We start from the raw sequence: 16,373 nt of genomic DNA, 5'->3' as shown, positions 1-16,373 counted from the left end.
GCGTCTGCGTGTGTGTGTGTTTGTGCGTGCGTGCGTGTGTGTGTGTGTCTCAGCCCCTATAGGCCTCATTGGTGGTTGGTTTAGTGTTCCTGGAGGTATTTTTAGTCTGGCGCATGGTTAAAATGCTGCTGGTGGTTTCTAACCAAGCCTTTCCCTCCCCCCAGTCCCTCTGGGGAAGAACCAGTTTCAGAACCAGATTCCCGAGTCCTGCACTGCGAGGACTGTGGTGAACCTGGCTTCAGGCTGCACAGCACAGAATCGTTCACACAGCTCTGGAGGCTCAGTTTAACCTTTGACCTCTCAGACACCAGGACAAGTGCTGAAGGCCTCAATCTCCATCGCAAAGTACCTCCCATCCCCATCAGCACTCCTATGTCTCACAGTAAAAGAAAAAAATCTAACTGTTAAAACCATGCCAAAAAGCTTTCCATCTTCACAGGATTTATTTAATGTCACTTTTCACCCTTCAAGGTTCTACAGTGCTCCCATTTTAGGAGTATTTCCTCCTAAGAACGGATGTATGCTAACTGGAAAAATAATTTCGGAGCCTATCCACTAATTAAGATGCATTAGTGCATCTTTCTCCTAAATTTTAGGAGCACATGTGCTCTTTGGGGAAAAAAGGCAGCATAAAGCCCTGCCCTTGTGTTAAATAAAAGATTAAACGTTCTTGTTTTACGCTTTACGCGGCCATTTCCACTTCTTAAGGAGAGCCTGCATTTTCAGCAGCACCCTCTTTATGCCTTTATTTAGGTTTATTGGCATCCAGCGTTTCTGACTTCAGAGCGCGGCGTGCATCGCATGTCCAGACTGGATAAAGAGCTCCCCCGGAAGCAGACGGAACGCCATTACTCCCGCGAGCTTCATCGCTCTCCTCGTGCGAAGACCTGTCCGTTCACATCAATCCGCTCGTCGGCTGGCGATACGGATTAGGTTTCCCTTCTGAGCGTGCGCTGCGTGTTGAGACTGTCAAGCAGTGAGCTGGCAGGGAGGCGGCAGTCTCTCCCTACAGCCGTACGTGCTTAATTTGATTTGGCAGCGGGAGCACATCCACCGACAACAGTAAGGCCTCTGTTAGCGCGCAGCGGCGGCACGACCGCTATTACTTCTTTACACCTTCTCAGGCGTTTCAGATTTCAGAGACGATTACTAACGTGCCCGAGACAAAAGCTGGCGTTCAGCTCAACTTTGTCCTTGAAGTGCATCTTAATTAAAAGGAAGAAGACCAAAAAAAAACATAATTTGTTACATAAAGAACCGTACAGCTACCTGGCAGTGATAACAGATCCAGGAGTGCGATCAAGCGTTATTTTAGCAAGTGGCTAAACCCACTCCTATATAAATCTTTTTATGACATAACATGACAGGAACAGTGCAGAAACACAGGGAACAGGCACAGGTTTGCCACCCAGCGAGTCCCACGCCGGGCTTTGTCATTCTGTGAGGTCAGAGCTGTGGGATAAACTGGGCATGCTCAGTCGCGGCCGCCACTGAGGCCGACACATTTCGGCACGTCCCCGAGGCCCCGGGCACCTCTAAGCACCAACCTGTCAGACATTCTATGCACACCTGTTCCACCAAATCCTTTGTCTATCACAGCTACACTCCACAGGAGAGAGAGAGAGAGAGAGAGAGAGCAAGCTTGTGACCATCAGAACAGTCCTATCAACAGTTTTGTCAATTCTTTGGAAGTGACAGATCTGTCCTCTAAACTGGCTTTTTGACCAACTAATGAGCAATAGCAAAGTGAATATTATAATTGGGGTTTGGGGATAAACAGAGATCTACTCTAGCCATGGCTAATAACAGTTGTGGGCAGCATCCTCATTGCTCTGCCCAGTGTTCAGGTTTTTCCATGGAATGAGAGTGTACTGTAAACAGCGGCCCTAGTGACACACCAATGCAAGTCCTCACAAGTCCCGCTCCCAGGCCCACAAACACACCAAATTACAGGTCTTCCAGCAGCCGCAGACTGCAGCAGTGACACTTAAGAAGGAAGAGCGCCCAGCCAGCTGCACACTACTCTTGAGCGCGGTAAACAAGCAGCATTTTTGCGTCAGGAAAGGGAAGCTCTCCCTGAGGGGGGGGGGGGACACCTGAGGCACAATCCGCATCCCATTCCATTCTGTTCAGTCCCTTTCCATCCTGTTCCATCCCATTCCATTCTGTTCCATCCCATTCCATTCTGTTCAATCCCATTCTGTTCTGTTCCATTCTGTTCTGTCCAATCCCATTCTGACAGAAGCACTACTACAAAACAGCATGCAGTGTGCACAAACAGTAAAGGCTCATCCTGAGACCTTGTGGTGTGCTAAATTATGACGTAACCCAAAAAAGCACATTTAAATATTAGGGTCATTTAATGGACCCTAATAGCATTTTCCCAGTGTTCTGTTGTAACAAGTCACCACAACGCTGCAGCAGAATTCCCTGGGAAAGACCCTGGGAAAGTTGTTTGTTATCAGGAAGCCTGTTCGACCCTTGTGGAGACCCAAGTTCCCAGCAGTTGTGCAGAGTTTTAGAAAGATGTGCCCAGCAAAGCTAGACCCAGAACCTCCTGCAGAACAAAGGCCCACATTGTTGTGCCAGGCCTGATGGGACTGGTAGATACAGCGTGCTCTGAACAGAGAACAGTTCAATATCCACCCCACTGTGTGACCCTACACTGCTGTCCCACACAACTGTGCTCAACTCGGACCCCGAGCCAGCCAAGACCTGTCCCACACACAAAGACCGATCCGATTTTACACTCCATTAGCCCTCAACATACCAGCCCACCTGCATGCGGTAGATTAGGCTAAAAAGACTCGCAAAATTTAGATAAACAGGAATAAGTTACCTTCTGGAAGTATCTCCACTTCAGATATTCCTGGGTTTCTTTTCCTCAAAGACTTCACTTTACTCTCCAAATCCTCTGTATTTGGTCAGCTCTGCCTTTAACATCTACTGAACTTTGCTGTTTTTGACTACAGTACAGAAAGTGTGAGACTGCGAGGGTATGCACTTACTCTAGGACAGGCTGACATTGTTGGAAAAAAACAACAGAAACACGTAGCATTTATCCCAGGCTACCCATGAGCTACTGAACCTGCAGTGTGATCTAAGAGATAATGCCTCAGATTCCAGGGAGATCCAGAGTTGATCTTGAGAGATCTGTAGAGATCTGTGAGAGATATAGACCAGTGCACTGTTGGGACATGAAGTTTGGGACATGTAGCACCTTCAAGCAAGAAACCTTACCTTAATATTGTTCATTTAAATAAATAAATAAATAAATAAATAAGCAGCTGTGGAACAGGGACTGAGATGGAGGTGAGAGCTGCCAGGATTCCCGAACCGAACAGAAGAGCTCTTGTTATGTTTCATTCTCGTTACGCTATGATTAAAAAGTGAAGTGGGGGGGGGGGGGGGGGGGGGCATTAGTCCTGCCGGCTGTAAAAGTCTACTCATGTCTACAAGCAGATAAGACCCTCCCCCTGCACCGTATTCTTAACCCACACAAACACAGCTCATTAACTTTGAAAGATAACAGTGAAATAACATAACAGCAGTAATAACACACACTCATTACATTTATTTGGCAGACACTTTTGTCCACAGCGATGTACAATAAGTGCATACCGAATGTCATTGGAACAACTACAAAACACAGGTCTGATAAGGTACAATTCTCATTATGTAACAGTTATTCATAGCCATGAACACATTAAGTCCCGTTAACACAGTAACTATAGGCTAGATCAGAAAGTTATGACAAGTCAAATTAGAATGCGGTATCATGACTAGATATGATAGACCTACAAAATAAAGATAACGACACAAGTGCAACATAAGTGCTGCATGAAGATGCCAGTGAAATACGAAAGTGCTAGAGGATAAAGATAGAAGGATACATGTGATAAGAGCTTGGATTGAACCCGCTCCACTAACCCTGTCAGGGTGTTTATGGAGGGCCTTTGACATCAGTGTTGTCTTAGGAAGTGATTCAAGACCTGAGGTCCATGGGAAATGTATTTTCTTTAAGACATCCTAATCCGTAGGTGAACACACACATAGGTCTGAGAGGCTTGGCAGCGTAACCCCCGGCTCCCCCACCGCACAGGGGGGTGGGGAGGGGGGGGATCATGGCAACAGGACAGTCACCGAGAGACCTGGCCTGCCCCACTTCCTTCCAAATTAACTCGCTGCAAAATTCGATCTTTTAAAAAAAAGCCAATTCCAGATGCTGACTCAAAATCAAGGTAGCTTGTACTGGTTGATATCTGATATTCTGTGTGTATTGAAGGAGGATTTCCCATTTTTAAGTGCTTTATCAAATTTCAGGCACATTACGTTACAAAATCTCCCAAAGACATTAAAGACAACAAAATGTTACAAAATCCACATCACCATTAAAATATTTACAAATTCAAAAGAGTCCATGGAGTTTTTTTGTTACACACAGAGTCCATAGTTCGTCGTCTTCTTAAATCCATTATTATTTGTTTAATTACTACTGCTAATAACAGTTTGATTAATAATCATTTTGCACCTTGTCTTCCATATTTTAGAATTTATTACACAAATTGCCAATCAAAAAATTGTTTTGTTTCAAGTGACAAGTTTCTTTAAATGCACCATACATGATTGATTTTATGCATACATCAAATTTCAGACCAATTTCATGCATATTATTCCATATTATTTTGTTCTGTGATAGTTTATTAATATATGTTCTATCATTTCATCCTCCACACAATTTAACAGTGGTTTTAGTGGTTATAAAACTACTCCACTTCACGATAACACGCACCGATAGTCTGCCAACAGATATAAGCCAAGTTGTATCCCTTACGTTTTCAGATAATACTTTGCAATTAACATTTTTAATGCATGTCTCACTTTCTGTAAGTGTAAGGCTTTTAAAATGTATTATTCCACCAAAGAGATGATCATTCAGTTTGTTAAATCATCTTATTTGGAAGCCCACACCAATCAATGTTCAATTCTTTAAACTTAAAAAGAAAATCTCCATAAATTAGTTTAAAATATGGCACTGCTGCACAAGTTATACCTCTCTTTTTAACCCAAGCTGACACATCACCTACCAAACTTGCTCCCCTTTGTATGCTACAAGCAACATTTTTACAAAAAGCAATTTTCCATTTACAGCCAAGTTCCACTGCTCCTAGACCACCAAATTCCCTAAATTTATAAAGCAGCTCTCTCTTTGTTACTTCTCTATTTGTGCCCCAAATCAGCCGTGCACATCATTTGTTTAATCTAGAGATACATTTGTCAGTAGGGGGAAATATAACAGAGAAAAACAGAAGTTTTGAAACTATAAATGTTTTAATTGTATTGATACGCATTTTGCAATTTGCTATTTAATTACTCCATTTTTCTCTCTCTTGTTTTCCATGCATATTCTCTACAATAAAGTGAATTTGTTTGACAGAAAATTTTGGTGTGGCAGACATACAGTACCAAGCCCTTCCTGTCCCAGCCAGCATTCAGAGCACTGCTAATTAGGTGTGCATTCCCTGCTGTGTGTCCAACTGAAATCCTTCCCTGGGGTTTATTTTCAAACTCTCATTGAATTCTTCCGCAAAAAAAAACCTCACATGAATTTGAGGCTCCAATTAAGCATGCAAATGTTTTTATAGCAGAACGCTACAGCATATAATAATGTTTTTTTTTTTTTTTTTAAACAGACCAGCTTCAGGTGCTCTTTAAAAATAGCCGTTTTCGGAGGTATTCTGGTGAGAACAAAAAAAAAAAGACTTACAATGACTCTCTCGGGGTGCTGAAACCTCACATAGCTTCAGAAAAGCAACCATGTGACCACTCTTATATATAACCACACTTCTGGCCTATTAAAAATAGCTCTCACCAAAACTCTCTGTGACCACAAGAACACTAGTCTTGTCAATTGTTGTGATGGAGATTTGCTTGCTGTGCAATAAACAAAAGTGAAGACAAATCTAGTTTTATTCCCTTTGCCCAATATTTATGTGCAACCTGTCAGCAAGGTGAGGATTAATTGAAATATGTATCCGAACCCAGCAGTTTTAACCGTTAACACTCTCGTTGACATCCGGCACTCTGAATCTCAAACACAAGTGCATCACACTTAAAACACCTCACTTACCCAAAATTGATCTAATTTGGTAATTACTATCAAAGATATGAATTATCAATCAAATCGCAGAATTCATTGATATGCAGAGCAAACTGTTTGGGCTAAGCTTTATCAAAATGTACAACTTCACAACCAGGTGATAATTAAGAAATTTGTGTCAACATATTCACGTCTAATCTAAAGACGAGGTTCAACTACCTTAAAACAATAAACAAAGGTTAAAGACGTGGACAGTCACACAATAAATGAATGAGAGAAGACACCAAACCACAGCTTTTGTCCCAAAGTAATCCAAAATTCAGAAACCAAAAGACAGAAGAATAGTCCAAAAGAACCAGTGATGAAATGTAGAATGGCAGACCTAGATGCAGGACTCAGATGCCCGTATCCAACTGTTACAAAAACGACCTCCTTCCAAGTTGTCCAAACCAAACTAAAAACTAAAAGAAAGCTGCATATTTTAACTGGTGAAAAAGAGGTGGGGGCAGAGGCATAGACACCCTCCCTGACATACACACACACACGCAGACACACAGATTCACCCTCAGATAGTAACACCCCCGTTCCTGCTCTGTCTTTTCTCCAGGCTACGCTGGCTGAGCACTTTGAAGTATCCTATGGCTGAGAACAGCCAAATGGTGAATTACATGTCTGACAAACCACATGAGCATCCTGCAGAAGAAAAATTATTTAATGTAAATTATCAGCTATGTGCCATCAAAGCAAACCAATGCAGGTGTCCCTATGGTTATGTAACCTAAAATAGCCTCATTTTCCTAACGCAGCCTAGTGGATATTTGATATTTGCCAGAAGAAATAATCAAATAAAAGATTGCTAAAAATGCAGAAAAACTAGTGAGAGATGCAGTCAGAACATAATCCAGTTTTATCTACCGCAGTCTGCTACGTTAATACTTATATCTCATCATTTAAAATTAGATTCCTAATCCAGATCAAAGGAGATTATTCAACCAGGAGTTCCTTTAAGAAGCCCCTGTTTCTCATACTTTCCCAATCATCTACATACTCTGCATCCCAGTTTTAACAAGGCTTACAGTAGACTCCCACAAGGTGCGTTTCCTGCTAAACTAACTGCACTCTGATGTGGTTTAACGGAACATTTTCTTTTGCTCTGACAGGGTTGAGGGCACATTTTATTCTACTGGCACTAAAAAAAAAATTAAGATTCGCTGGGGACTATTACTGGCCTAGCTCTGTGGACCGGGGTGTTGTAGAGTGCAAGATTACATGATGCCAGCATGCGATGCAGGGAGGAGCTGTCCATCACTCAGGTGAGCTGCTGAACAGGTGAAGGGCCCAGGTTGGTCCAGTCCAGCCCGCATTGGTGCACCAAAATCCCCAAAGAGATCATTTTACAGAAATGACGCCAACTGGAGTGGGTGAGCCGCATCACTGAGGGAGTTACTCTTAATATCTGACTGAGTCTGTGCTCTGTCCTTAAACTCTATTCTACTCTCCATTCCAGCCCTTAATATAAAACACATTCAATCTGCCCTTTAACTGTATTCTACTCTACATTCTGACCCTTCATCTAAACACATCCAATCTGCCCTTCAACTGTATTCTACTCTACATTCTGACCCTTCATCTAAACACATCCAATCTGCCCTTCAACTCTACTCTATTCTCCTTTCCATCCACATTCAAAATCTAAATCCACACCCACCCTCCTCATCACCTACTCATCACCAACTCTGAACCACACCTAATAACTGCCCACCTTCCTCAACTCATGTTCTCTAATCCACCCAGCAGTAGGCAAAATGGTAGGCAAAACTAAAATTCGGAAAGTGATAGCCTACTTCTATACCTTTAAGACATCAGTGATACACCCCACAATACTGTACATGTCATTTCTGCTTCATCATTTCTGTAACAGCACGTACGGGGAGTCTGGCATCAAAGATGTCAAATATGCAGTAAATATTCCCACCTTCATTGCATGCTGCATAGCATTAAATAAATGCTAAATAAAAGTCAACAACCTACCATACAATTCTTCAGTCTTCAACCGCTAAATCTCTGCCTTGCATATAAAAGGAAATGGTATTTCATTTTTTAATTCATAATATCCAGCTATAGTGGATATATCGTCTTTTCCCTGTAACTGTGGCATTCTGACTAAAATTTGACATGTTGTTTAGCGAGGAAAACAAGCTTGTTTCAGCACTGAGGAGTGGTGTGTGACAAGGGCAGCACCAATGCAGGGACTCACACTGGGAGAACACTAGTGCTATTTCTGCGCTCCAGTAGAAAATGAAAAATAGGTGTGCATCAGTATATCAGGTCAGAAAAACGTGAGCTGCAGACATGAACATTAATGCTACCAGAGCAGCATTGGTTTCTGACTGGAGCATTAATTCATAATATCACTGAAATCATCTTGCGCATGAGATTAAACTGCTGTCTATCGCCCACCCATAACTACGCCTCGTAATAACAAGATCATCCAACCTCCTCTGCATCCATTCCACTGCACTCTCACCTAATCCCCAGGACTCTGCTTCTTCCTTGAAAAACTGCACAAACATGCACACACACATGCACACACACAACACATTAGGGCTGCCCCCTAGCAGTCGACCAAACCGTTAGTCGATGAGAAGAGTCTTAGTCGACCAAGTTTTCACTGGTCGGTTAGTCGCAGGAAAAGAAAAAAAACCCCCCAAACTCCATTCGGGAGCTGCGTCTTGTCATGAAAAAGTTATTAGACTATGTCGGGCAGGAAATCATCCAAAGTGTGGGATCATTTTGAGCGTGTAAAGGATGACCCCAAGAAGGTGACATGCAAACTCTGCATGCAAAGATGTGTTTGCAACGTAGGTGTTCTTTACTCTCTGTCTCGTAGTTTTAGTTCGGTCCCTGGAGTCCGGTTTGCTGGCGGACGTCCACTCGCCATGTACAAAGCATGCGTGTGCTTAACATGGTAGTAGAACTAATTGAAAACGCTGTAATCTTCTGCACGGCCGTCTATTCCACAAATGACACGGAAGTTAGGGCTACGACCATGTACTCTGTTTATCTGACTCGATACACCGCCAACTCATTGCTGCCGTTAAATGTGTTAATGTTACATTTTTGTTTGCATTCTGACCTCAGAAAAAATTGAAAGTTTTCATTTCATGTTGAGGCTACTTCTCCGTAGGCCTGTTTATTTTTGCACTGGTATTTCTCCTTTTAAATATTTCAGTTTGCTGTATATTTATTTATTAGTGTGTTTATATAATTTATATTTATTTACATTTTAAAAAGAAACTAAAATATTTTTTCAATTTAGTTTTTTAACAAAAGGCTGTTTTTTATTTATCATTTGTTTTATAAGTTATTGTGTTGGTGTTACAAGTTCATAAGTTGTGTGATGTTATACTGTGTTGAAATAAATTAACAAAATGTTCGGTCTCCTTGCTGGTTGTTCTGACGCATTCAGAATCATTACCGCTTTTGCCGTTAGCATTGTCGTTAACAGGCGGCTCGCTTCGTGCGTGCGCTTGTAAAATTTATATTTCAAAGGCTCATTATTACGGTTTTGTCTTTCTCTGTAACGTAGCACAGTGTTAACAATGTTACTTATAACATTCTTTCTCAGCCCTGGAACTCAAACCATTTTCTGATGCCCCAAATAATATATATTTAAATAATTAAATTAATATCATACACATGCGATGACAAGTTGACTAATGGCTTGACCTAACGACTACTAGTCAACTAGGAAAATCTTTGGTCAGGGGAAGCCCTACAACACATGAACATGCACGCCCAAACGCACACGGTTTTACTTGTCTGATACCTGGTTTTATTTCCCCTGGGCAAGTGGACAAACATTATGATTCCACTTTGCCAGACAATAATCATGATGAGACAGCATGCCAATACAAATAAATGTCTTTTTCATTAAAAAAAAAAAAAACCTTGACATTATTAGCCAATAAAAAAAAATTACATCATATTAGCTTTACTAACAGGATTACTTACCAAGAAAATCAATGCTGCAGGAACATCCCTCCACAGGAATTAATATGAAAGGCAGAAGGGATTATGGGATATGGTGTGCGCCAGATGGACAGATGTCATTCTACTGATAACTGATTGCAGTAACACTATAATGTGGTGCAGTAATGAAAATGGAAGTGGATCCACTCTTTCAATATTATTATTTTGGATCAAAACAAGATCTACACAAGGTTGAAAACAGAGAGCCAATCTGTCTTGCTAACAATGTGGAAAATAGATGAATAATCAAGCAGCCTTCTCTTAGCACTGTGACTGAAAGTATGGCCGTACATCGATCAAGAGTGCCAAATTACATCTAGCAGGGACACAGCAGCAAGGTGAAGGCCAGCCGCCTTCGAGCCGCTCAATACCAACAGGGGGAAGAAAACTGCCCTGACCCGCCCAAGCGATTTGCGCTCAGGAACATGGAAATATTTCAAAGCTCAACCTCATTTGTCTGCAGTCGGCCGCCTGACACCAAATCCCATTTGCCACGTGCAAGGAATTCAGCAGACACTGACAAGCTCCATCAGTAATGGAGAAATATTTCATAGTGGTTGTGCTCCTAGCCAAGAACCAGGCCCAACGTCTAGACTCTCCCATGATGCCTTGCCTACAGCCTTGTGACTGGAAACTCCCATCCAGAAATAAGATGCCCTGAAGGCAAGGCTAACAAGGAGACGCTTACTGTATGTCTCTTGTAACTGAAACCACATCAATTGCAATGCACAGAAAGAAGACACAGTCAAGCCAAAAACCTATCTTCCACAGATCTCTGCAGACGTTTGCAGAAGCCAAAGTTTAATTCCTGTTGGCAAGAACCCTAAAAGGTTAACCTGGAGGAGGACTGGACTAAGACTAATGTCCTCATTAAAGAAATTGCAGTATCTTGCTTTCTAGATTGCAACGTCTTAGCGGGAAGCCTTGGGTGCACACTCTACCAACCCTGCCCCTAACCAAACACACACTACCAACCCTGCCCCTCACCAAACACACTCTACCAACAATGCCCTCTTGTAAAGAGCAACATACGTAGAGAAGCTGTGCAGCCCTACATGCACGCACTCACATGCACACATGCATATAGGCATACACACACACACGCATGCACACATACACACACACATGCATGCACACACAGGACACACTCCCACAAATTTCAACACAGCAGTCAGTGACAGGTCAGGCAGAGGCCTCATTTTGCCAGTAAGAGAGTGCCAGATGTACATGTTTATAACACAAATCGGCACCTTTTTTCATTTCCCCCCCATTTTAATTAGCTATAGCATCTGCTTGACCACAGCTAACTGATGCTTTGAAATAAAATAGGCATCAATGTCATTTCTGCCTGTTAGTAAAACAAAAATATGGCACAGTAATTGTAGGAAAGGACACACAGAATGTCTACCCGTCCCGTGTTCTCTTCATTACGCTCAAACCTGAGGCCCGTTACTGCATTTGGGATGACGCATCATGCAGCACCTGTCTGTGGGGATTCTCCCGCCTTTTCCAGGTGCACACGCCATGCTTGATGACTCACTCATGCCTGTCTGTCTCACAGGCCAGTGCTGTCTGCAAACAACCAGCTGTGAGAAATATGAGCATTATGCTCATTGATTAGCTAGGAGCCCCAAAGAAGAATTAGCATGATTTTGTTGCAGCCATTTGATCTTGGAGTGCATCAATGTAAAGATATACAAGATTCACAGCCCACATGTCCATACAGTTGCACATCGTGGAAAATCCTCTCTAGATGTGCCATTGCATCAGATATTGTCTGCAGGCATTGTTGTTTTTTTGTAGACTGAAGGTTTCAGATATGAATCCTGGGTACTGTATCATTGTTGTGTCCTTGAGCTATGTGCTTCATGAAATTGCTTTGGTCCAGTCGCATAAAGGTAAATAAGCTGTATAAATTGTCTGGGAAGAGAGTGTCTTCAAAGCACATGAATAATGCAGTGTCCGCATTGCTCTAACTGCTTCCCCAAACTGTTGCTTGTAAATGTTGCAAGTTTATCAAAACCACGTAAATAGGATCTAAGCAGTAACATCCACCAACTCTGGTACTCAGCCATTACCCAAAACAAATGTTTCAAACATCTGACCTTCAATTCTCACTTACTTATTGTCACTGTGAATGTGTAGCCATGCTCAGTATGTGTGTGTATGTGCGCGCATATGTGCATGTGCATGCATGCATATGTTTGAGCAAACTTTCCTGTACTTACATGTGTTTTCTGCATGCATTTGTGTATACATGTGTCTGTGTGTGCACATTTTTGTGCAACCATTCAGGGATATACGCATGGGTTTGTGCATGCATCTGTGCATGTGCACACCTGTGTGCGCATGCACTCCTGGATCAGGTTGTGGATTCTCCTGTATGTGTATATCTTTGTCACGCATCCATGCATGTGTGCATGCATTCATTCCTGCACGCTTACATACACCTCACCATGGGCTTCAGAGCAATGCATGTAAACTGCGACACAGCCCTCGTTTGTCCCCAAGGTGACACATGGATTGGACAGCTGTAAAGCAGTGGGTTATACCCACCCTGGGTAAGACTGCAGCCCCACACTGTGGAAGGGAACTCAGGCCCGAGGGGAGACACACAAAGCAAGCCTGCCTCTCATGTGACGCCTTTTCCAGCATCTGCATCCGTCAATCGCCAAACTAAACAAACAGCAGCCGACCCCTTACACAGAGCTGTCCGTGTGCTTCAGGCAACAGAGAATTTACCAATCCGAGGGAAACAGACCAGAGGTGAGAGAGCAACCCGTTCCTCCATGGACCCAGGGAGGAGACAGGGGCCACAGAAAGCCCAATCCGCTAATGGGGCTTTAAAGGTCTTTCCAGAGCTCATTGTTTTCCAGCTCGACAGCATAAGTGCTATTACCTCCCTACCCCACCAGCACTGATAGTGGGCTTTCATTGTTTCCTCCCTGTTTTTCCATTCAGTCTTATAACCTCCACTCCCTGAAATAAAAAAACTCAAGACAAAACACAATAGAGAAGCATGCTGGTTCCTAAACAGCCACAAACAAAGCGCGCCACTTTCGATACAAATTAGCCTCATGCTCATTTACCTGCAAAGCCCAGATGTGAAGCCAAAAGTAGCTAACATTACATTACATTACATTACATTACATTACAGGCATTTGGCAGACGCTCTTATCCAGAGCGACGTACAACAAAGTGTATAACCATAACCAGGAACAAGTGTGTTGAAAACCCTAGAGGGAAGTACAGTTCCAAGTGCAGGGAACAACCACATAGTTCAACTTGGACCCTGTAGGTTAATCCGATCGACACAAACAAAAGCAGCAACAAAGCAGGCTATGCATCGTGGACACAATAGCAAACAGCACCTCTTGTCCTCCATATATGCTCCAATGATTAAGAGGGTAGTTCCGCCAAGTTATGCATTGCCCGGGCATACCCCATACCAGCATCTTTATGTATTCTGCTAAATTAATGCACAAGCTAAATTGCAGAGATGTGCACTTCAACTCCTTTGATATTTGAACATATTTGAATAATCAAGGCTCCCAAACACTGTATGGAGCTCCAGCTCTATTTGAGCAAATAATATCTCTCTCTCAAAGAGGTCTACATTCGCTAAAATCTTTTGACAGGAAAATGAATAACAAACATCACAGAAATATCAGTTATTTTATGCAAACAGTCTTCAGCCCTCCCCCCGTAACATAAATTCAATTCAATGAATTTTGAAAGAAGTCCTTGAATACTAATCCAAGCAATCAAATACTGACCTTGTGGGCCAAGCATCAAAAAATATATGATCAAATACTCTGTATCATAGCAACCTTGTTTCTATTTCATTGCATCATCCTTCTGTTTGAAGTGGGGAGGTGTTGCTACGTATGACATCACAGCAAGGGGGGGGGGGGGGGGGGGGTTCGGTTAGGATCCTCCTGGAATGAGTAATCACTGAACCATCTCCAGAGAGAAGCTAAAGACATTACCTGAACACTGAGAAAAGAAAGGAAAGGGGAAGATAGAGTGAAAGAGAAAACAGAGGATTGAGAGGACTGGGAGAGATAGAGACACATCTGAGGTGTGTCCTCCTTAACCAAGGGTGTCCAGTCTTATCTGAAAATGCCCAATGTGGGTGCAGATTTTTGTTTCAGCCCGGCACTACAACACCTAATACAAACTAACTAATTAACTAATCGTGACCTTCAAAAAAGACCAAAAGCTGGTCCAATTAAAGTGTGAGGACTCCCCTCATTTATGGAAATTAACCATGGTTTCACTATTAAAACAAAGATAATTAACTAATCGTGACCTTTAATAAAGACCTTGGTAAGTAGAAGCAGGTGTCTTAAGTGCTGGACTAAAACAAAAAACTTGCACCCACACTGGCCTTTTTCAGAAAAGCTTGGACTCCTGTTTTAACAGATGTACTGAAGGACACACATAAGCATTAGGCTGAAAACACAAAATGCGGAGGAACCCAGTGGGAGCTTAAACAGTCAGCCTGTGAGCACGTGTGAGCGCGTCTTGGGCTCATTTAGAAAATTAACATTCTATGTTGTGAGGCTTTTTATGCACTTAAAGAGTCCAATTAGTCCGAGTGTGAGGGACGCTGCCAACAAGGTTAAAGTCATCAGATCTTCCGCCATGCTGAGTTCGCTGCCCTACCACCCGTACCCATCGCCAGTACCCACCGCTCATACCCACCGCCCGTACTCACCGCCCGTACCAACCACCCGTACCCACCGCCTGTACCAACCACCCGTACCCACCGCCTGTACCCACCACCCGTACCAACCACCCGTACCCACCGCTCGTACCCACTGACCATACCCACCGCCCGTACCAACCGCCCATACCAACCGCTGAATGTACTGGCCGCCAGACAAAGATCCGCCCATCTCCTTTCCACGTTTGATTCCCCCAGTCGCCAAATTTGTTGGCAAATCGTGCAAAAACCTCAATTAATATTGAAAGGGGATGACAGAAATGTGGCAGGGGATGGAGTAAATTATTCAGAGCCATTGGATTACAGCAATACCACAGCAGCAATACTAGTGCACGGGTAAAACCAGCACGGACACAGTACAGACAAAATCAGCTACAGAATTAGACTCAAGACATCAAGCAAAAATATGTATAAATTAATATGTAAACACTGGGGGCATAATTGTTGTTATACCATTGCGTGGTGCTAAGATAATGGGTGTTGGAGTACACTGAAATACTGAGGCATGCTGGGAGCAGAGGTGTGGAGGGCAGTGAGCATGACTGGCAGGGCCAGTGCGTGCTGTCCCTAACAGTCACGTTAAACACGCTTTCACTGTGGTGAATCCATCAGCGTCGGGGTGCACGCCAGCGGTCCAGACAGCCACGCGCATGTGTTACGGGTCTGTCACACACTCCTCGGCGTAGCCCTGCCCTCCTGCAACCGCGTTTACAGCGTGTCTGTCGGCGGCTCGTAAAGAGCAGGCCTATCAAAGCAATGTTTTCTGCTTTTCACAAACGATCCAGTTTTATTCCTCCCTCCCCCCCCCCCCCCCCCATTAAACATGCACTGGTTCTGCAGCTGGCATGAAACGTGCCAATCCCCGCCAATACACGTGACGTGACATTCCGTTCAGCTGCGCGGCGCTATCATGCTAACGTGCTAAAGCCGCCGCGATATTACACCGACACAGCCTGCACAGACGGTCACAAACGCAGCTGTGATCTCAAAAAGTGTCCACTTTCCAAAAAAGAGATAAAAAATCCTACATGCATTCCCAAATGGTGTGGTTCAGTATTGCTAGAGTGGGAGGGGGCAGGAGGGAGATTTTGGGACACAAGGCTGATTTTAGAGGGCAGGAGGGAAAAATACAACTCTCGCGCCTTTTCCCAGCAATTAAATACATCTCTCTTCTGAGAGAGAGAGAGGGAGAGAGAGGGGGAGAGAGAGAGAGAGAGAGAGAGAGAGAGAGAGAGAGAGAGAGAGAGAGAGAGAGAGAGAGAGACCCACAGGTCTGAGATGTGCTCATTAACAGAAGAGCAGAAAAAGCAGGCCCTGAAGGACACTTAACACACCGGTCGCTGGGGAACACAGTGGACACTCATTCTAGAAATAAAAGGTTGTGACTTATTCTGCCAATAATTTAGTATATTAACATTTTACATTATGAAGATTCCTACACACCTATAGTCCAATTAAAGTGTCAGGACTCCCCTTATTTATAGAAATAAACCATGGTTTCACTATTGAAAC

The 16,373-nt window shown here is 43.3% G+C and overlaps 1 protein-coding gene across 1 annotated transcript in view; it reads right to left on the bottom strand.

Annotated features, from left to right (window-relative positions):
* LOC118226112 (glypican-1-like) overlaps positions 1–16,373 on the bottom strand; it is a 102,641-nt gene that overhangs the window by 66,942 nt on the left and 19,326 nt on the right. The window lies entirely within an intron of this gene.

The sequence above is a fragment of the Anguilla anguilla genome, chromosome 4, assembly GCF_013347855.1.
Source record: "Anguilla anguilla isolate fAngAng1 chromosome 4, fAngAng1.pri, whole genome shotgun sequence".
Taxonomy (NCBI): domain Eukaryota; kingdom Metazoa; phylum Chordata; class Actinopteri; order Anguilliformes; family Anguillidae; genus Anguilla; species Anguilla anguilla.
Note: the sequence above shows the minus strand (reverse complement) of the source record. Positions and strands in the feature narration are given on the sequence as shown.